General features: G+C 33.9%; 1 protein-coding gene and 1 long non-coding RNA gene across 4 annotated transcripts in view; one reads left to right on the forward strand and one right to left on the reverse strand.

Annotated features, from left to right (window-relative positions):
* LOC149779083 (phosphatidylinositol N-acetylglucosaminyltransferase subunit C-like) overlaps nt 1-22,826 on the reverse strand; it is a 246,470-nt gene that overhangs the window by 53,565 nt on the left and 170,079 nt on the right. The window lies entirely within an intron of this gene.
* LOC149779084 (uncharacterized) overlaps nt 4,291-22,826 on the forward strand; it is a 126,754-nt gene continuing 108,218 nt past the window's right edge. The window contains exons 1-2 of one of the 3 annotated variants that reach the window (XR_016415572.1): nt 4,291-4,675; nt 16,333-16,591. This is a non-coding gene — a long non-coding RNA (uncharacterized LOC149779084). Of the gene's footprint in view, nt 4,676-16,168; nt 16,592-22,826 lie in introns of those variants that run through there. The other 2 variants (XR_016415574.1, XR_016415571.1) reach the window with 2 other exon arrangements.

Genomic DNA, 22,826 nt, shown 5'->3' on the forward strand with positions numbered 1-22,826 from the left:
TAATCGAGATACATCATTGACGACGCTATCAGGACAGGTAGAATTATATCCACTACCAGTAGGAGGAGGAGTTTTATCTTCCTTTTCAATTATTGATACTTTATCATAAAATTTTATATATTCTGGATCAGAAGAACTAATGTCTCCCTTTATGCATAGAATATATCATCAATCGCCATACATCTTTTGGTACATCCACAGTATAATATTCTGGTTTCAAATAGGTTCCTTTCTTATGATGACGAGCGGCAATCACAATAGCGCTTCCTTCACTACTTTGAATTCTACTAAGGGTTATATCTTCAAATAAATCCTTAAAACGATCCAAGATCGACGTCGGTTTAGCAGAGGGACCGCTAACAGATAAATGACTTGGAACTGGTATATAGGGTATAATTGATGGTACTAGTGATGATGCTACTTAGTATCAGGACCACCCGTAGCACCAGATGGGGGTGAAGATGGAGAAGATGAAGGTTGACGAAATTGTTGTCTTATTTCAACTTTTTTGAGAAATTTTTTAAAATCCGGATCACTAGGTCCCATCTTTTTATTTTTATGTACAGAATAAATTACTTGATTCCATAAATGTTTTGGCACTAAATCAATATAATCCGATCTCAAATGAACGTCTCTATTATCATAACTAAATGCTGCGATATTGACTGCCAAATCTTCACTAGAACGAATACTATCAACAGCAGATGTTGAAAACATTTCAGAATAATCTTCGGGTATTCCCCGAGGTACAGGATCAGTTTGATATATTTTCACAGGATATTTTTTTCCTCCTCCTTTGGTTTTCCTTTTTCTGATAATTCTTTACTTTTTTCTATTTTCTGTTTTCTCTCTAGTTCTTTTTGTTCTCTTTCTTCTGCTTTTTTATCCTCCTTCATTTTTTTCTCAAGTCCTCTAAGTCTTTTTCGTTGTTCCTTTTCCTCTATTTCTTGTTGTTTTTGATATCCTATCATTTCCTTTCTACGATCTTCTTCGTACTTAAATCCTCCAACATACGCAGTATACATTTCATCACTTATATTTAGTTTGCTAATATTTTGTTTCGCCTTAAATAATAAGTCCATCCACCCCCTTCGAATGCCAACAGAATGCTCAGGACGTAATAAATGACTCCTGGATGAAAATCTATCACTTGTTAATCGACCAAACTCAATCGCTTCTTCAGCATCTCTTAGTGGTTCTCCAATCCTCATTGCATTTATTCCCTGATCAGTAAATCATTTTGCAAGTGAAGCAGCAGAAAGTCGTGGTCTTTCAGCTCTAACCGCCGGTACAACAGGCGCAGCAGCAGCAGCAAGTGCACCCACTGCAGCAGCAGGTTGCGGTCGGGTTTGTTCTTCAATTGTTTTCAACACAGGAAGGATACCATGTTTTCTAACATCAAGATCTTTTACATCACCTAAAAGAACTTTTTCTGTGGTTTCAGTTATTGGTTTAAATAATTCCTGAGTTGCTTCTGCAAATCCTTCTTTTGCATCTTGAACAGATCGTATCTTTTGTTTAACTGATTCTTTTGTTAGTATATATTTCTTTATTGCTTCTAGTCGCTCTCGTGCTATTCTTGATCTAAGTGATTCTCCTAAATCCATTAATTATTAATTTTAATTTGTATCTTGAAATTGAAAATTAAAAATAAAATTTAATTCGATTATATCTTATTTTACCATTTTAAAATCTTAAAATCCATTTAAACACGACAGCAGCAGGGAGGGCGTCTACCAATCGTCACAACAAAATATATAATCAAAAATAAAATAAAAATCATGAACATATTATTCTGCAGCTAGTGTTTCGAACTAAATGTTTATTTTCGGATTGAGGCCCAATAAAGATGTAACTCTTCCAGGAAGCCTTAATGCGGTAAATAGAAGCCTTCTCCGGATTAGATTTCTCTGGAAGGGTTTATTTTTTGTCGCGGCCTTTGGTCTGTTCGCCCTCCCTGCTGCTTGTTTATCATACCTGGTACCCGTCGGACGCACCTTATATCGTGGTTTGCTATCGACGAAATTCATCAGGACTTCGTTCGAGAGTTGACTCTATCCCCTGGAGATAAAATATAAAAGAAGGTTCCATGTCAAAACGGTATAAAGATATAATGTTTTCACGGCATGTGTCTTACTCGACTTTATTCTAGCAGTAGATTTCTCGTAGTCGTCTCGACGATTTTTTTTTATATAAAAAAACTTTTAGAACGTGTACCTAGTTAGATAATATGCAGGAAACGTTGAAATCAAAATCCTCTTAGCAGGTGTTCAATTAGTACAAACTATCGATGCAATATATTAATATCTGCGTGTTGTTGTTTTTGTTGGGTTTTGTCGGGGGTGGGGGTGGGGTAATACCAGATACCCATAGGGCGTCCCTTATTATGCTGTTTCCTCTCTACGAAATTCGTTAGGACATTTTTGTGGACGGATCTCTATCCCCCGGAGATAAAATGTCAAAGAAGGTTCTATGTTATAATCTTACTATATGTGTCGTACGAGACCTCCGTCATCTAGCTGATTTCTCGAAATCGGCTCAACGAAATTTCTCAGGACTTCTTTCGTTACTACACTATCTTCTAGAGATAACATCTCATGAAGGGTCCTCGTCAACTCTCTTTAAAGATGATACTTAACGACCAAACTGTATAAGTAAGATATCATCTTCTTGCGTCATGTGCTTTACCTGCCCTCCACTCCACTTTATAACCCCAATTTCTGGAAATCGGTTATAAGTATGCTAGGTTCCCTAGTTCCAAGGACTTCAAGACAATATTCAAGTCAACTGAAGGCTTCTTAAACTCGTAAATACTCCACACAATTCTCCTCTAAGGACATGACGACCACACACGAGAAATCTCCAAGTTCACACTTGTATGGTTTTTTTTTTGCAGTTTCCCTTTTACTTGAGTCATTAGTAAGCTTTTCGAGCCCGAATACTAATACTTAACGCTATGCAACACAAGACACGACCCTAATGCCTAACACAACTAATTAATCCTATCTCAAATTACAAAACACGTATTTCTATCAATATCCTAAACGCTTCCTACATATAGTCACTGATCTGTCTATATTTAGCTTCATATAGCACTCTCCAATCAGGTTAGAATTGCACCACTTCATGCCCTTAAAAGCTTTCATCTGCATTAACTACTTGGTAACCAATTACACACTGAATTGGGAATAATGAATAAAAATATTTTTAAAAAACCGTATGAATAAGTAATAAGTATTAAAATGTATGTGAAAATATTTGAATCGGAAATAAGTAACTGGTTACTTATTCCTTATTGAATCGGTAACTGGTTACTTATTCCTTATTGAATCGGGAATAAGGAATAAGGAATAAGTAACCAACTTGATTTCGCTGTGTGCCTTTACGAGGTGATAAATACGTATTTGTAACAGATATTGTACATGCTGTATTCCTCAGTGTTCGTGCTCAGCCGTTGTGGGAAATTGAAAAATCATGCCAGTAGCATAGTACTATGACCTGCCATGATGCTCGGCACACGAGAAAAGACATGCACCATTGAATGGCCGATACCAGTGCAGAAGTTCAAGATGACAAGAGTAATACAAATAAAACGGGTTGGGAATAAAAATAGCAACAAAAATAAGCTATTTCCAGCTCTACCGCTACCGGGTCTTTCGTTGTATTAGTCACTAGTATGTCAGTTAAAGACATTCTGAATGTATGTTTAATGCGACACTTAAACAGGACTTCCTTTCTGAGGCACCATATGTGAATTGGGATGGTGGGTTGAGGTACGAGATTGCGATATCACAGTAGTTTTGCTTGCCTCTGCGTCATGGACGTTTTATTTGAGTGAAAGATTGATCGGGTGTGTTTTACCGTTATGTTACATTAACTGTCAACACTTCATAATAACCCAGTTTCATGTCATTGAGCATGCTGATTTTGTAAAATGCATTAAGAGAACAGATAATTGGGTGGGTGAGTGTAATTAGGTCGGTAATACGTATTTATTCAATCCAATGATGTTTGGTCGGAATCCTTGCAGATACTAATTAACAAGGATATATGCAATTAGAAAGGAACAATGATGCTTTAAAACATACAACACCTGTCATTTTCAAGAATATTTATTTCCTGTATGACATAACTCGAAGAGTATATAGGTTATCATAAGAATTCAGACACCTTATATATATATATATATATATATATATATATATATATATATATATATATATATATATATATATATTTGGCAGCAACATTGCAGTTATAGATCTGATCATTACAGCTTATTATTACCAATCATTACAACAAACAACGCAGGCTATGACCGCCTGGCACATTATGTGACGGAACAGCAGGGTCTGTGCTGTTTGCAGTTGGACCAGACATATAAGTGAGTAAAGACGGTATGTGGCTATGACACTGAGATGACTCACCAGAATTAATATAGGACAATAAACTATATTACCTGTGTGTACATAAACCCAAATGGGAAAGGACAGATTGAAATCAACTTGCACATAAAGAACCCGCAAATCAGTGCCTATCCTATTAGTTTTAAATGGTAAATACTGTACCGCTTGGAGTGGAGACTGAATTATAAAAGTACAGTATTTCTAAGGGTGTGGATTCAAATTCAAAAGGTAGTGACAGTATTCCTAGGGGCTGGAATTGAATTCAAAAGGTAAGTACAGTACCTCTAGGGATGGTTATTAAAAAATTTTTAATGTTGTTGTATACTGCAATACTAAAGACAATATTTCATCAATATGCTGATTTAAACCGAAACAGCAGATAGTTGCTTTTCTTGCAATTAAATGATTTAAAACACTAATGAAACATTACGTCATAAAATACTAGCTGTCTTTGTTCAACGAGACAGCTTCAATGCGATTTGAGTCATTGAAATTGATGTGCTTAAATGTAGATTGCATACCTATATGTTGGCTATGAAAAATACATAAATAATACAACGTGTTTTAGGTGAGTAGCAAGACAAACTTATGAGTCCCACGATGGACAAATAATTTTGCGGTTGACTATAGTGTCAACACTACACAAAATCATGTGAACATAGTGATAAGGTGAACACATTTCTTTCGACTGAAGTAAATCCATTATATGGCGTGTACATGTATAATGTGCAAGTTTTATTATCTTTTATACATGGAGTCGGTACTCTTCAGTGCTTTATATCACCAAGCATTATTGACTGATTTGTTAGAGGATGCTGTTGAGCGTCCTTTATATGGAATAAATGCTTTCGCATCCTTGTGTTTTATGGCTCTATTTATGTCTAATAAGTAGAAATATATGTCCTTTTGCCAACTGTCTTTCATATGAATGTAAAACGTATTTACTATAATATCCGAATGCTGAATAACTGTCGAACACCTCACCAAGTAAATAGTGCCTACTGTCACAGAATTGCTCATCTGCCAGGTTGGCAAACAACCTGATTCTATTCAGCTTTCTTTCCAACATGCAAACTGCTGAGCACATACAGTACTTTGTCTATTATGTTTCGTTCAAATTGAAAGTATATATATATATATATATATATATATATATATATATATATATATATATATATATATATATATATATATATATATGTGTGTGTGCGTGTGTGTGTGTGTGTGTGTGTGTGTGTCTTTCTTGTAAAACATGAAAGTAATTAGATATTTTCAGATATACCTGAAATCGTCCAAATAGTAAATCCAAATGTTTCCTTTGAAGAACGTTCCATTTCATATTTACTATATAATACGCCCCTTTGTTACAATTACTATTATTATACGAAAGTTTTAAGATTGTAAAATTTTATGATATCAGATGATTAAATGTAGAAAATTACAATTATTTAATGCATGTTTGAAAATAAATATCTAAAAAAAAAACACAATCGAGAGGATTATACATTTTTAAAGGTGCAATACTTATAAATTGATAATGACGTTCTACGCCTAGCCTAATTTTCATTCGAACATAAAGATGGCCATGTCGAATTAGCGAGGCATACTTGTGTATTAAGAGACGCGATCATGGCGATGTCAAATGTTTGCTTGGGAAATGGTCTTGCATTCATTAAACGTGTCATACTTAGTCACAATTTGTGTACGCATAAAAGTCGAACTTCTGAGCTAGATTTCGGTGTCAAACTTATTACTTTAAGCGAGCGCAGCCTGAGATATCAATATCTATTCTTAAATAGGTTTCAGAAGAAATTTGAGAAGCGTCATCTATTGTGTTATATTATATATAGTACATATAAAATATATAGGTAAATTACAAGCAACAATACGAGCTGTTTGCTTTACGAAAAAGTTAATCAGGGGTCCCTAACACTGATCTCCTTCCAACCGCATAGTTTACCAACGTCCTTGACAAGGCCAGATTCATCACATGGAGAGTGAATGTGAACAAGGGTTACGATATATAAGCAACTCGCGCTTTTGGTATTTGTTCTTATGATCAATATGTTAAGAATGATGCATCCTTTCCTTTACTTTCATTTATTATTTCCGATGTTTTCTTATAAAACATGAAAGTTTTGTTTTGATGTTTTGGTTCCGTGACTACTGGGGAGGGAGGCTCTGCAGGTATTACATACTTATGAGAGAATGACAGAGTATTATGTAATATATAAAAATCCTGAAAGCACGAAATAGAAAAGTCTTATTGAAAAGCATGATACCTAACATAAACCAAATTCACACGAAATGTTTTCTTAACATTAACTATTCTTGCAATATTTTAATGTAGCCCACAATTTAGTTTTAAATACGAACCTATTCAACCATACAAGATTTTATACATAAAGAAGATAATTAAAAACAAGAAATCCCTATCACTAAATTAAATTTATAAACATTACATTTATAAAAATTAATGAAAACATAACATCTGTCTACATATAACACAACTGTGTTGTCTCATTTGTTGTATGAAAAGCAGAATCATTTTTACTAATAATCGATATCGATATACAACTACTATAACTACCACTATTATTATCGTTTTGACACGTTAAAGTGTTCTCATAGACCAACCTGTATTATTTTATATTCCTTTTCAGTTTTTAAAACAGGGTTGCTATCAACTTTATATTTTTGAATGACATCTCTTTTCTCTTAATCGGTGATGTTAGTTTCAAACCAGCTAGTGCATCGTATCAGTTCCAGTTGCCATCTCAAGTTTTGGATGTGCAACATATTGTTATTTAACCTGATATTTTTGGAATGTCCATATTTACCATCCTCTATCCCACATTGAACATATAAAAGTATTTATATCAGGAAGGAAGCACGAACGTCCAAACCAAGATGGTAATTAAACCAGTAATAATTTGATGTAATCTGCTCTGAGTATGTAATCAGATTACTGTATAGTTACATGTTAATAACAACACAACACAACACAACACACACACACACATATATATATATATATATATATATATATATATATATATATATATATATATATATATATATATATATATATATAAACTTGAGCAGCAGAAGCGAAGTAAATATAATAATATTTATATTAGAAACTTCTAAAGTCATGAATTCTATATATAATTAAAAGTACCATGAGTGAGCATCTGGCTCGCAACATGATAGTGACTGGGTATTGCATACAAACATATCGACGAACACACACAGAGTCTCCTGTTTAAGGCACTTCGTTATAACTTCTCTGCTCCAAACAATGATGAGGCTAATGGATTTCATCTGCCCATTTACTCTTGATGTCTTAGAGTTTATGGTTCGTCGAACCCATATACCACAATTCTTTAAGATTACTATAAGCTACATGTTTTTGTTTCTTCTCTTGCACAAATTACACCCTGATCTTCGATATCATCCAATTTCAAAACTTAACTGAAGCTGTTATCTCTACAAATAACCTTAATATAGTAAAAGACAATAAACAAACTTACATTTACAAAGTGAAGAAAGACAAAATTGTACAATTGCTGTATATAGTCTATGCTGCACAAGATATATAGATACCCACAAATTGGACAGTTGTTTGTATTAAATTTCAGATTATATGGTATTAATGCTGATCTACATAATGTTAAGAATCAGACATAGGCAACCATCCTTAAAGAACAAGCAATAACTGACATGTCACAATCCCATTCATTATATAGCGGTTCTGGGGGAAAATTTGGAGAGGGATCCAGAATGCAGTCTGCAGACATAAATCATGAAAGAACATGTAACGGCTGACACGTTCCACTTCCACTCAGCAAATAGCAGCTTCGAATAAAAAATGGGGGTGGGTGATTATATTGAGGACATCCTGTATGTAATAAATATGCTGTAACTTTTATTGAATAGCTTACACATTTATATTAACATTGTACTTAAACACAGTAAACACCTTAAAATCTCGATCTTATTCCTCGTGAATTCATAATGTATTAAACATGTATTGCTCAAAATAATTACATGACTTATCAAAAACTTGGTGATGATTTAAGAAACACGTATGTCGTAAGGCGTGGACCAATTTCAAATTTTTAAACTTTATGTTGCAAATATACGGTATAAGAAAGACTACGCCATGTTTAGTTGTGGTACAGGCTCAAGGAGACTGGTATTCCCACCCACATTTCAAAAGGCCACAAAGATATTCATCGTAAATAAAAATGCGTCACAAAGTTATATGTGAGCATAACTTACGATTTAAATAATATTAACATTAGACTTTATTAGGTCCCCACATAAGAATCACTTCTTATTATCATATACCCGAGTAATCAGTTAGCAAACCATGCTGAGGAACGTAAGTGTTTACTTTATATAAATGTTGCATTTACAAGATGGCGCAGGAGGTTGCCGTACCCTCATAACAAAGATTAAGGGAGTGAAGAGTGGTCAGTATACCAGACTACCACACCATAATGCTAGCATGCTAAGAGTCACAAATAATGAATAGAAATTACTCCAAAATTATATTGTGACTAGCTTTCTGAACTGACCAGAGTGTATCTAGAATTTTCGTTGGCAACTTCAATGTTAATTCTAGACTCACGGTACTAATTCCACTCCAATGGTAAACATATGGAAACACTATCATGTTCAAAATTCAATAACGTAAAATGTATGGGTGCTGATAATGACACCTATAATTCTTCATGCACATCTAACCTTGGTGCAAGCTTATGTGTGGAGAACACCATATGACCCGCGGCAATTTGTTTACATACATGTGCATGAAACACGTGTTATTGATTCTGAACCAAATGAATCAGGTGCTACTTTCAGTATTGAATACTCCTGAGTCAAGCCTGTAAAAATGCTAAAATTGCATCAGTAGAAATTTGTCAATATATTTTTTACATTATATATAGGATAAGCTCTCAAAAGATATTTTTCCTAAAATTTTAATTTTCATTATTAACCAATTATGGACCACCAAACCTGTAAATAAAAGTATTTATATCAGGAAGGAAGCACGAACGTCCAAACCAAGATGGTAATTAAACCAGTAATAATTTGATGTAATCTGTTCTGAGTATGTAATCAGATTACTGTATAGTTACATGTTAATAACAACACAACACAACACAACACACACACACACACACATATATATATATATATATATATATATATATATATATATATATATATATATATATATATATATATATATATATATATATATATATATATATAAACTTGAGCAGCAGAAGCGAAGTAAATATAATAATATTTATATTAGAAACTTCTAAAGTCATGAATTCTATATATAATTAAAAGTACCATGAGTGAGCATCTGGCTCGCAACATGATAGTGACTGGGTATTGCATACAAACATATCGACGAACACACACAGAGTCTCCTGTTTAAGGCACTTCGTTATAACTTCTCTGCTCCAAACAATGATGAGGCTAATGGATTTCATCTGCCCATTTACTCTTGATGTCTTAGAGTTTATGGTTCGTCGAACCCATATACCACAATTCTTTAAGATTACTATAAGCTACATGTTTTTGTTTCTTCTCTTGCACAAATTACACCCTGATCTTCGATATCATCCAATTTCAAAACTTAACTGAAGCTGTTATCTCTACAAATAACCTTAATATAGTAAAAGACAATAAACAAACTTACATTTACAAAGTGAAGAAAGACAAAATTGTACAATTGCTGTATATAGTCTATGCTGCACAAGATATATAGATACCCACAAATTGGACAGTTGTTTGTATTAAATTTCAGATTATATGGTATTAATGCTGATCTACATAATGTTAAGAATCAGACATAGGCAACCATCCTTAAAGAACAAGCAATAACTGACATGTCACAATCCCATTCATTATATAGCGGTTCTGGGGGAAAATTTGGAGAGGGATCCAGAATGCAGTCTGCAGACATAAATCATGAAAGAACATGTAACGGCTGACACGTTCCACTTCCACTCAGCAAATAGCAGCTTCGAATAAAAAATGGGGGTGGGTGATTATATTGAGGACATCCTGTATGTAATAAATATGCTGTAACTTTTATTGAATAGCTTACACATTTATATTAACATTGTACTTAAACACAGTAAACACCTTAAAATCTCGATCTTATTCCTCGTGAATTCATAATGTATTAAACATGTATTGCTCAAAATAATTACATGACTTATCAAAAACTTGGTGATGATTTAAGAAACACGTATGTCGTAAGGCGTGGACCAATTTCAAATTTTTAAACTTTATGTTGCAAATATACGGTATAAGAAAGACTACGCCATGTTTAGTTGTGGTACAGGCTCAAGGAGACTGGTATTCCCACCCACATTTCAAAAGGCCACAAAGATATTCATCGTAAATAAAAATGCGTCACAAAGTTATATGTGAGCATAACTTACGATTTAAATAATATTAACATTAGACTTTATTAGGTCCCCACATAAGAATCACTTCTTATTATCATATACCCGAGTAATCAGTTAGCAAACCATGCTGAGGAACGTAAGTGTTTACTTTATATAAATGTTGCATTTACAAGATGGCGCAGGAGGTTGCCGTACCCTCATAACAAAGATTAAGGGAGTGAAGAGTGGTCAGTATACCAGACTACCACACCATAATGCTAGCATGCTAAGAGTCACAAATAATGAATAGAAATTACTCCAAAATTATATTGTGACTAGCTTTCTGAACTGACCAGAGTGTATCTAGAATTTTCGTTGGCAACTTCAATGTTAATTCTAGACTCACGGTACTAATTCCACTCCAATGGTAAACATATGGAAACACTATCATGTTCAAAATTCAATAACGTAAAATGTATGGGTGCTGATAATGACACCTATAATTCTTCATGCACATCTAACCTTGGTGCAAGCTTATGTGTGGAGAACACCATATGACCCGCGGCAATTTGTTTACATACATGTGCATGAAACACGTGTTATTGATTCTGAACCAAATGAATCAGGTGCTACTTTCAGTATTGAATACTCCTGAGTCAAGCCTGTAAAAATGCTAAAATTGCATCAGTAGAAATTTGTCAATATATTTTTTACATTATATATAGGATAAGCTCTCAAAAGATATTTTTCCTAAAATTTTAATTTTCATTATTAACCAATTATGGACCACCAAACCTGTAAATAAAAGTATTTATATCAGGAAGGAAGCACGAACGTCCAAACCAAGATGGTAATTAAACCAGTAATAATTTGATGTAATCTGTTCTGAGTATGTAATCAGATTACTGTATAGTTACATGTTAATAACAACACAACACAACACAACACACACACACACACACATATATATATATATATATATATATATATATATATATATATATATATATATATATATATATATATATATATATATATAAACTTGAGCAGCAGAAGCGAAGTAAATATAATAATATTTATATTAGAAACTTCTAAAGTCATGAATTCTATATATAATTAAAAGTACCATGAGTGAGCATCTGGCTCGCAACATGATAGTGACTGGGTATTGCATACAAACATATCGACGAACACACACAGAGTCTCCTGTTTAAGGCACTTCGTTATAACTTCTCTGCTCCAAACAATGATGAGGCTAATGGATTTCATCTGCCCATTTACTCTTGATGTCTTAGAGTTTATGGTTCGTCGAACCCATATACCACAATTCTTTAAGATTACTATAAGCTACATGTTTTTGTTTCTTCTCTTGCACAAATTACACCCTGATCTTCGATATCATCCAATTTCAAAACTTAACTGAAGCTGTTATCTCTACAAATAACCTTAATATAGTAAAAGACAATAAACAAACTTACATTTACAAAGTGAAGAAAGACAAAATTGTACAATTGCTGTATATAGTCTATGCTGCACAAGATATATAGATACCCACAAATTGGACAGTTGTTTGTATTAAATTTCAGATTATATGGTATTAATGCTGATCTACATAATGTTAAGAATCAGACATAGGCAACCATCCTTAAAGAACAAGCAATAACTGACATGTCACAATCCCATTCATTATATAGCGGTTCTGGGGGAAAATTTGGAGAGGGATCCAGAATGCAGTCTGCAGACATAAATCATGAAAGAACATGTAACGGCTGACACGTTCCACTTCCACTCAGCAAATAGCAGCTTCGAATAAAAAATGGGGGTGGGTGATTATATTGAGGACATCCTGTATGTAATAAATATGCTGTAACTTTTATTGAATAGCTTACACATTTATATTAACATTGTACTTAAACACAGTAAACACCTTAAAATCTCGATCTTATTCCTCGTGAATTCATAATGTATTAAACATGTATTGCTCAAAATAATTACATGACTTATCAAAAACTTGGTGATGATTTAAGAAACACGTATGTCGTAAGGCGTGGACCAATTTCAAATTTTTAAACTTTATGTTGCAAATATACGGTATAAGAAAGACTACGCCATGTTTAGTTGTGGTACAGGCTCAAGGAGACTGGTATTCCCACCCACATTTCAAAAGGCCACAAAGATATTCATCGTAAATAAAAATGCGTCACAAAGTTATATGTGAGCATAACTTACGATTTAAATAATATTAACATTAGACTTTATTAGGTCCCCACATAAGAATCACTTCTTATTATCATATACCCGAGTAATCAGTTAGCAAACCATGCTGAGGAACGTAAGTGTTTACTTTATATAAATGTTGCATTTACAAGATGGCGCAGGAGGTTGCCGTACCCTCATAACAAAGATTAAGGGAGTGAAGAGTGGTCAGTATACCAGACTACCACACCATAATGCTAGCATGCTAAGAGTCACAAATAATGAATAGAAATTACTCCAAAATTATATTGTGACTAGCTTTCTGAACTGACCAGAGTGTATCTAGAATTTTCGTTGGCAACTTCAATGTTAATTCTAGACTCACGGTACTAATTCCACTCCAATGGTAAACATATGGAAACACTATCATGTTCAAAATTCAATAACGTAAAATGTATGGGTGCTGATAATGACACCTATAATTCTTCATGCACATCTAACCTTGGTGCAAGCTTATGTGTGGAGAACACCATATGACCCGCGGCAATTTGTTTACATACATGTGCATGAAACACGTGTTATTGATTCTGAACCAAATGAATCAGGTGCTACTTTCAGTATTGAATACTCCTGAGTCAAGCCTGTAAAAATGCTAAAATTGCATCAGTAGAAATTTGTCAATATATTTTTTACATTATATATAGGATAAGCTCTCAAAAGATATTTTTCCTAAAATTTTAATTTTCATTATTAACCAATTATGGACCACCAAACCTGTAAATAAAAGTATTTATATCAGGAAGGAAGCACGAACGTCCAAACCAAGATGGTAATTAAACCAGTAATAATTTGATGTAATCTGTTCTGAGTATGTAATCAGATTACTGTATAGTTACATGTTAATAACAACACAACACAACACAACACACACACACACACACATATATATATATATATATATATATATATATATATATATATATATATATATATATATATATATATAACTTGAGCAGCAGAAGCGAAGTAAATATAATAATATTTATATTAGAAACTTCTAAAGTCATGAATTCTATATATAATTAAAAGTACCATGAGTGAGCATCTGGCTCGCAACATGATAGTGACTGGGTATTGCATACAAACATATCGACGAACACACACAGAGTCTCCTGTTTAAGGCACTTCGTTATAACTTCTCTGCTCCAAACAATGATGAGGCTAATGGATTTCATCTGCCCATTTACTCTTGATGTCTTAGAGTTTATGGTTCGTCGAACCCATATACCACAATTCTTTAAGATTACTATAAGCTACATGTTTTTGTTTCTTCTCTTGCACAAATTACACCCTGATCTTCGATATCATCCAATTTCAAAACTTAACTGAAGCTGTTATCTCTACAAATAACCTTAATATAGTAAAAGACAATAAACAAACTTACATTTACAAAGTGAAGAAAGACAAAATTGTACAATTGCTGTATATAGTCTATGCTGCACAAGATATATAGATACCCACAAATTGGACAGTTGTTTGTATTAAATTTCAGATTATATGGTATTAATGCTGATCTACATAATGTTAAGAATCAGACATAGGCAACCATCCTTAAAGAACAAGCAATAACTGACATGTCACAATCCCATTCATTATATAGCGGTTCTGGGGGAAAATTTGGAGAGGGATCCAGAATGCAGTCTGCAGACATAAATCATGAAAGAACATGTAACGGCTGACACGTTCCACTTCCACTCAGCAAATAGCAGCTTCGAATAAAAAATGGGGGTGGGTGATTATATTGAGGACATCCTGTATGTAATAAATATGCTGTAACTTTTATTGAATAGCTTACACATTTATATTAACATTGTACTTAAACACAGTAAACACCTTAAAATCTCGATCTTATTCCTCGTGAATTCATAATGTATTAAACATGTATTGCTCAAAATAATTACATGACTTATCAAAAACTTGGTGATGATTTAAGAAACACGTATGTCGTAAGGCGTGGACCAATTTCAAATTTTTAAACTTTATGTTGCAAATATACGGTATAAGAAAGACTACGCCATGTTTAGTTGTGGTACAGGCTCAAGGAGACTGGTATTCCCACCCACATTTCAAAAGGCCACAAAGATATTCATCGTAAATAAAAATGCGTCACAAAGTTATATGTGAGCATAACTTACGATTTAAATAATATTAACATTAGACTTTATTAGGTCCCCACATAAGAATCACTTCTTATTATCATATACCCGAGTAATCAGTTAGCAAACCATGCTGAGGAACGTAAGTGTTTACTTTATATAAATGTTGCATTTACAAGATGGCGCAGGAGGTTGCCGTACCCTCATAACAAAGATTAAGGGAGTGAAGAGTGGTCAGTATACCAGACTACCACACCATAATGCTAGCATGCTAAGAGTCACAAATAATGAATAGAAATTACTCCAAAATTATATTGTGACTAGCTTTCTGAACTGACCAGAGTGTATCTAGAATTTTCGTTGGCAACTTCAATGTTAATTCTAGACTCACGGTACTAATTCCACTCCAATGGTAAACATATGGAAACACTATCATGTTCAAAATTCAATAACGTAAAATGTATGGGTGCTGATAATGACACCTATAATTCTTCATGCACATCTAACCTTGGTGCAAGCTTATGTGTGGAGAACACCATATGACCCGCGGCAATTTGTTTACATACATGTGCATGAAACACGTGTTATTGATTCTGAACCAAATGAATCAGGTGCTACTTTCAGTATTGAATACTCCTGAGTCAAGCCTGTAAAAATGCTAAAATTGCATCAGTAGAAATTTGTCAATATATTTTTTACATTATATATAGGATAAGCTCTCAAAAGATATTTTTCCTAAAATTTTAATTTTCATTATTAACCAATTATGGACCACCAAACCTGTAAATACTCTATTATTTCTTCACCCATTTCTAGACTGGTTCACAGTTCTTCCGTAAAATTAGCACCGTGTATCCTATACGTATCATACTTCAAATGTACGTCGATAATAGACTGGTTCCCTCCTTCGTATGCTCCCTGCGTTGCCCTCCTCTTTAGCGGAGAGGAAAGCAGGGAGCATACGAAGCTTGGAACCTATTTGTTTCATTCATAACCTCTCTGTCAATCCTACAATAAGTCCAATCGTAGAAAGAACTGATGTGGTACGAACTGATTGGGTTTCACGTTTACCATAGACATTTCCGGCGAAAAAAATATATGATTTTTCTGTAAAATATTTTCATCATTCATCTGAGCTCTGTTTTTGTTTTGCAGAAATAGCCGGGGAAGTTTCGAATGCGACAATTTGTTACTCCATAGTACAGAACGTAATTCACTCCATCTAGATTTTTTTTCTTTGGATATGCGTAGTACGTGTCTTAGTCAAACGTCTTCTGCGTAGTATATAATATAATACACCATCTAGAATTTTCTTCGTACATGCATAGTACGTAAACATTCAGTATATTATCAGCCAGTTGTTGGATTTTCATAACAATTTGGACTTGAACATCATTAGTGCATTGCCTTGAAGGTGAGTAGTCATTTGAATTCTCTTTGTTTTTGACAGCATATTACATGATAATTGGTTTTTGCTCCACTGTTGTTATGTTGCAATATGTTGATAGACTTGTATCATGTAGGAAAGGGGTATATTTAAGTATACAAGATTGTTAGTGAGGTGTGGTTAACGTCTGCTGAATGTATATCATTGGCTATACATATCGCTCAGTATATTTGGAGGGGGAAGAACCCACAAAGGAGTCGGGTTGAAAACGCTGCCGACTGGAAGCTACTGGCAAGCATTCCCACGCTGTCCGCGCCAAGACTCCAACCCATGTGGACAGACACGAGATGTGAGTGATCTGTTAGCACAGGGCCCGCCATAAATTGTTGAAAATTGTGCCTGATCCCATTGCATCCTTTTGTAACAGCAAATTATTTTTAAAATCTATTTATGTAGATTTCAATAATTCCCAACGGTCATTCAGGCAAATCCAAACACAACTGAAGAAGGAAAATAACTACTAATGCCGCATTCAACCCAAAAATCTGTCCCCATACCGATTTTTTAAATTATGGTTGTTGTTGTTGTTGTTGTTGTAGGGTTTAACGCCATTTTTCAGCACACGATAGGCTATACATGGCGGCCGGTATTAATGGTGGATTAAAAACCCGGGAAATCCCCAGAAAGAACCATCGACCCTCAAGAAGCTACTGGCAATCTTTCTCACATAACCACATTGGCTGAATCGGAGAGCGCTTTAGACCACTCGGCCACTAAATTCTGACTGTTAATCATAGACACGTGATAATACCTGTAAAAAGGGTGGTGATAAGGTTGGTAATTGGGAGTAATGGAGGGTATTATTAGTTACCCCTTTGTAACTGATAGAAACAATTGCCTGTGATCTCTCTGCATCCACATTTCACTTATAATATCACCCACTCACCCACTAAAAAGCAAATAAACACCCTATTAAAGTATATATATATATATATATATATATATATATATATATATATATATATATATATATATATATATATATATATATATATATATATATAGGAGGACACTTCTCTTGTTTCTGTTGCATCCTGTTTAAAAATAGTCATTTAACGTTCCAAACTACATTTCGCACAGTGTAATACATTTTGCAGCGATGTTTAGCTCTGATATTCGAACTCTAATGCCTGCACCAGATTTGACATGAAGACACCGTTATGAGCCCGTATGCTAGAGTTCATGAAAATAATAATCGGGAAACTATTCCTGGTGATTCCTGATGATACATGTCCCTTTGCTTTCAAATATTATCTTAAACACTGTCTTAAGTTACCGATTAATGACTTGACTTTTTGTTGTATAATTTGTTTTCAATTCTAACACCACTAAAGCCACATATATGGGTATTTATGCATTATTTTTTTAAATACTTATGTTTATTGTCAACACCCATATTTAAGTGCCCAAAGTCACAAAGCCCTTTATATAATTACACATTTCCATTGTTATAAGTGTTGGTTTCATCTATGTAGTTAAACCAGTAATTAACTACTTTTCCTTTCTAACATTGGAAGCTCATAATATTATCCACGTTGAAAGTAATTCATATGTCGTTCACAACAGCAGAAATTCGTCATTGATCCTTATAGTGTTGGCCCGATTTTGCTTATATTTCTTTATCTGACGCCATATATTTGCAATTGTTTTTAAAACAAGTGATCGTGCTGGCCATATTTTGTGTCAAACTTAAAGTAGCAATCGTTTCAACTCCTCAACTTCACAAGTTCAATTTATAGGATATGCAGGCATACATATTGACGGTCCAGTTAGATGAAACATATTTTTGATTGACCTTACTGCTACCACCTGTCATTGCGAACGGAATATGCACACGGGGCCATATGCTTCCTTTAAAGGTTGTAAATCAAAAACTAGTAGACCGCGTCACAAAACAACTATTAATTCATCATTATATATATATATATATATATATATATATATATATATATATATATATATATATATATATATATTCCACTCCAGTGGTTATCTTTTTAATTCTAACACCACTAAAGCCACTTTTCTATGAATTCTCTTTATGCACATTATCTTTCGAACCGTTCGATGAAACATCTTATTTCTGTGCAAAATTCGCTAACCAGTAACAGACGGAATTATATCAATCAAGTACTCATTATATTCAACAGTTCTATCTTTCAATACATTTCCACAATTTGTCATGACATATATCAATAGGCTGGCTTTATTGCGTCCACTGATTTTGCTAGGCCAGTGTGACAGTGGTGCATTTTCCACGCATCCTTTCAAGGACTCTTTCTTCAAAACTCTCTGAATATCAGAGTCAGGAACAGTTAACAACTTCACAATGTCACACTTTCTATGACTTCCAACTTTTAAATCCATAATAAGTTGTTTTATGTCAGTAGCCAATTCATCAGACATGTGACCAAGTGTTTACTTATCAGTCGTATACTGTCTGTCACAACAAAATAGACGACAACAAATAATGTATCAAATAACTGTTTCAGTGTACATTTCCAGGGGTCGTCTCAAAACCGTATATTATCATGAGGGTGCGAAACACAACGTCCAAGTAGTGGCTTTTCTAAACATTATAGATGTCATATTCCTCCTTATTCAATTACTACTTGGTTTTTGGGAGATGGCAGTGATAGCTATGTTGAATTGTTACTACATCAAATTTTGGAGGTCACAAATCAGTACCTGGACATAGTGTAATGGTGCTACATGGGTTTGGTTTGTTACCCTTTTTCCAAGCACAGATTTTGTGATCTCCAAAACTTGATGTAGTAACAATATTACATAGCAATCCCGCAAACCATGTAGTAATATTACCCTATTTCCAGGCATTGATATTTTGAGCTCCAAAACTTGATGAAGTACAAATACTGCATAGCGAACCCACTAATCCATGTACATGTAGTAACATTACCCTACTTCCAGGCACTGATTTTGTTATCTCCAAGACCTGATGTAGTAACAATACTACAACTGATGTAGCACCAATACTACATAGCACTCATGCTATACCCCAGACACATGCGGTAACATTGCTCTATTTCCATGGTAACAGTCAAACATTCATTTTGTCATTTAAAAAATATCATGTACGAAGATTATTACATCGATGCCTCACACGTGATCTGACCATCTTCATTATAAATTCTGAGCGATACTCTATTCAAAAGGAAGTGGTTAACTTTTCTGGCAGCAAGGTTCCAACACTGACTCTGTTCAACACTGACCCATGGGAATTAATTAGTGAAGATAGATCTGATATGCAGTTGTTTGACTTCAGCTCTTAGTGCAAGTATTATATGCCCCATCTTAACTGACCTATCGCCAGTTGTCAATCATTCTGCTCGTTTGACCAATCAGCGAGCGCTATTATACACACCTCCAGCCACTGTTTACGTTTACGTCCGCCATTTTCCTCCGACAAGCTGCTTTTGTCAATATCGACTCGGCTATTGTATATATTTACAAATTTCGCAACGGTTCGGAGAAGTCGCCCCACTTCGTCTGGAGAATTCGCCCCAAGAATCATATATAGTAATTCTGAGATATAGCCACATGGTTAAGGCTTTATGTATTGTTGTTTTCCTTCAACTTAATAACTTATTAAATTTATAAAATTTGCAATTTTTCAACTTTTCCATTTGATCAACGCGCTTCTGTACTTAACGAATAATAAGTGTTATCTGTCCAATTTGCTCTGCTCTTCAAATCATTAGATGCTTTTTAATAATATTTGTAGAGATAGTGTTATCCATATTTTTATTACATTTACATCTAAAAGTGAAACATGCGTACTAGATGCAGTATAAGTAAATTTTAGTCGTTGGGTGAAAATGATTTAGGCGATCAATCATTTTTTCAGTTCTTCAGTTGAATGCTTCCAGATCAAAAATATGTCATCTAAAAATCTGAACCAAAGAGATGGATTAAACTTTTCCTTTTTAATAAAATCCTTTTCTAATCAAACCATGAATCAAAGAGTATATATGAACCATATTAATACCCATTATCTGTATGTAATTCGTATTATTAAATTGAAATTAATTATTTTCCAAGATAAGTTTGATTATTTTACCAATATCTTCGCCAGATAGTGTGCTATAATTCCTTATTCCTTGTATTTCTCCAGAATCGAATTAGGCCTCCTTTGATTATTTAAACTATTTCTTTAGAAAATTACAAAAATTGTTTAATCACTACAACCATATAGTGCAGGAGCTGTATGGTTGGAGAAAGAGAGAAGAGTCAGTGGGGTTGTACTGTTGTATTTGTGTTTAGTCTGTTTATGTTCTATATGGGGTGTTTTTCCAAGACACTTTCATAATCCTGTCCACGTCGCATTGCGCCCTGTGACATTGCCCCATGATGTCATCACCTTGCACTTTCCCCATATAGATTCCCTGTCGATTCCCTCTAGTTTCGTATTTCAGGTAATAGGATTTTAGAATTTTCCAATGTGTAGCATCATAGGATTCTTTAGAAAGTTTAAATGGTATTTGAAAGTTACAATAAATTATGACTCCTATACAAATCTTGTTATAATTTAGTAATTTTTTTAAAATTATCTATATAAGTTTCATTTTGGAAGAAAGAAAAAAATTAATAAACAAAATTCAAAGTTTCAAAAACTTAAAACTCTGTTAAACTTCCTACATAATTTTTGAAATTTTCAGATTTTTCCCCGTTAACTAAAAATTTCACAATTTAAATTTTATGTAATTTATATTGAGTTGGGGTTCCTATTTAATTTATTTTAATTTAGAATTTAAAACCAATTGAAATCTTAAAACCTGGAATTGGATCCTAAGGTTTGGTGGGGCTCATGTCTGGGTCGGGGGATGCGTTGGAGACTCTGGCATAGTTCTTAATATCCAGAAAGAGGTGGACACTAATGTGTAGCAGTGACTCTCTCTCTCTCTCTCTCTCTCTCTCTCTCTCCGATCGATCGATCTTGACACACGATAACCTAGGTGCTTTAAACTGCACTGTTAGTAACTAAGTGAGCATGTGTCTGATTAAGACTGGTAAACACACTTAATTAGTGGTCAAAACCGAATCCTGAGCCTCCATTTCATACTCAACCACTTTCTCTAAGAAGACTAAGATACGTCAACAGTCAAATAAAACCAAGAGTTGGGTTCCCGAATTATTTAATAATTTTGCATAAGTACGTTGGAAGAAAGATACGTATTGGGTCACCAAATTGTTTTATTTAAGAGTTTCCATGGACTGGTTTGAGTGTAAGTCTCCTGTCCTATCAAATATCCTGGAGGTTAATATTCATGTTCAACATCGTGTAACCTACGATTGTACGTATACTTTCGAATCACAGTTAGTTAGCGCTATCCTATTCGTAATTAGGGGTTGTTGGATGCATATTACTTTTTTCTGCATAACAGCGTGACGATATACATCGTCATTTTTTGCATATCTGCATAAATGAAAAGAATGGCCCATTTTAATTTTCTAAAATTTAGATGTTCATATAGAGAGACAGACAGACAGACAGACAAACAAACAAACAGACAGACTGACAGACAGACAGACAAACAGACAGAGACAGTCAGACAGAGAAAAAAACCAACTTACAAACATGTGACAAACGAGACAATCGATAAAACCAAAAGGAACCGTTGGATCTACAAAACTGTTCAGTGATTATGTATCTAACTGATGTATTATTTTAATATTGTGGATATCGCGTCTCAACCGATCCTATTATAATGTAAATTTTATGTACCTTTATTTTATTACTGACATATAAACTTATTTTCTGACTCCCTCATTTTTATCGTGATAAATCTGCACTACTGCATCATCAGTGGGCAAAGAGAGAGAGAGAGAGAGAGAGAGAGAGAGAGAAAGGTATTGAAGCCCTGGAATGCAATAAAATAATAAATGTATGGATCATTTGTACAAATGAATATGTGAGAATGAATGAATCCGTAGAGTGCCACCAATTATGAACGGAAACGTTTTTTGGTCTTTATCCTGTAAATAATTAACAAACAAATATATATTCAAATTAATCCTTCTAAAAGTTTGTGAATCGCTTTGGTTAAATCATGGGATTATAATAAATATTGTGTTGATTACATATTCCGAGTAATCATGCTGATAGAGGCTGATAGAGGTGCTTGAATTTCTAATGTTTTAATCATGATATTTTTGTGTTGATTACCCGCATGATACTGACCCC

Source organism: Sinohyriopsis cumingii, chromosome 17 (genome assembly GCF_028554795.1).
Source record: "Sinohyriopsis cumingii isolate HCF-2022 chromosome 17, ASM2855479v2, whole genome shotgun sequence".
Classification (NCBI taxonomy): Eukaryota; Metazoa; Mollusca; class Bivalvia; order Unionida; family Unionidae; genus Sinohyriopsis; species Sinohyriopsis cumingii.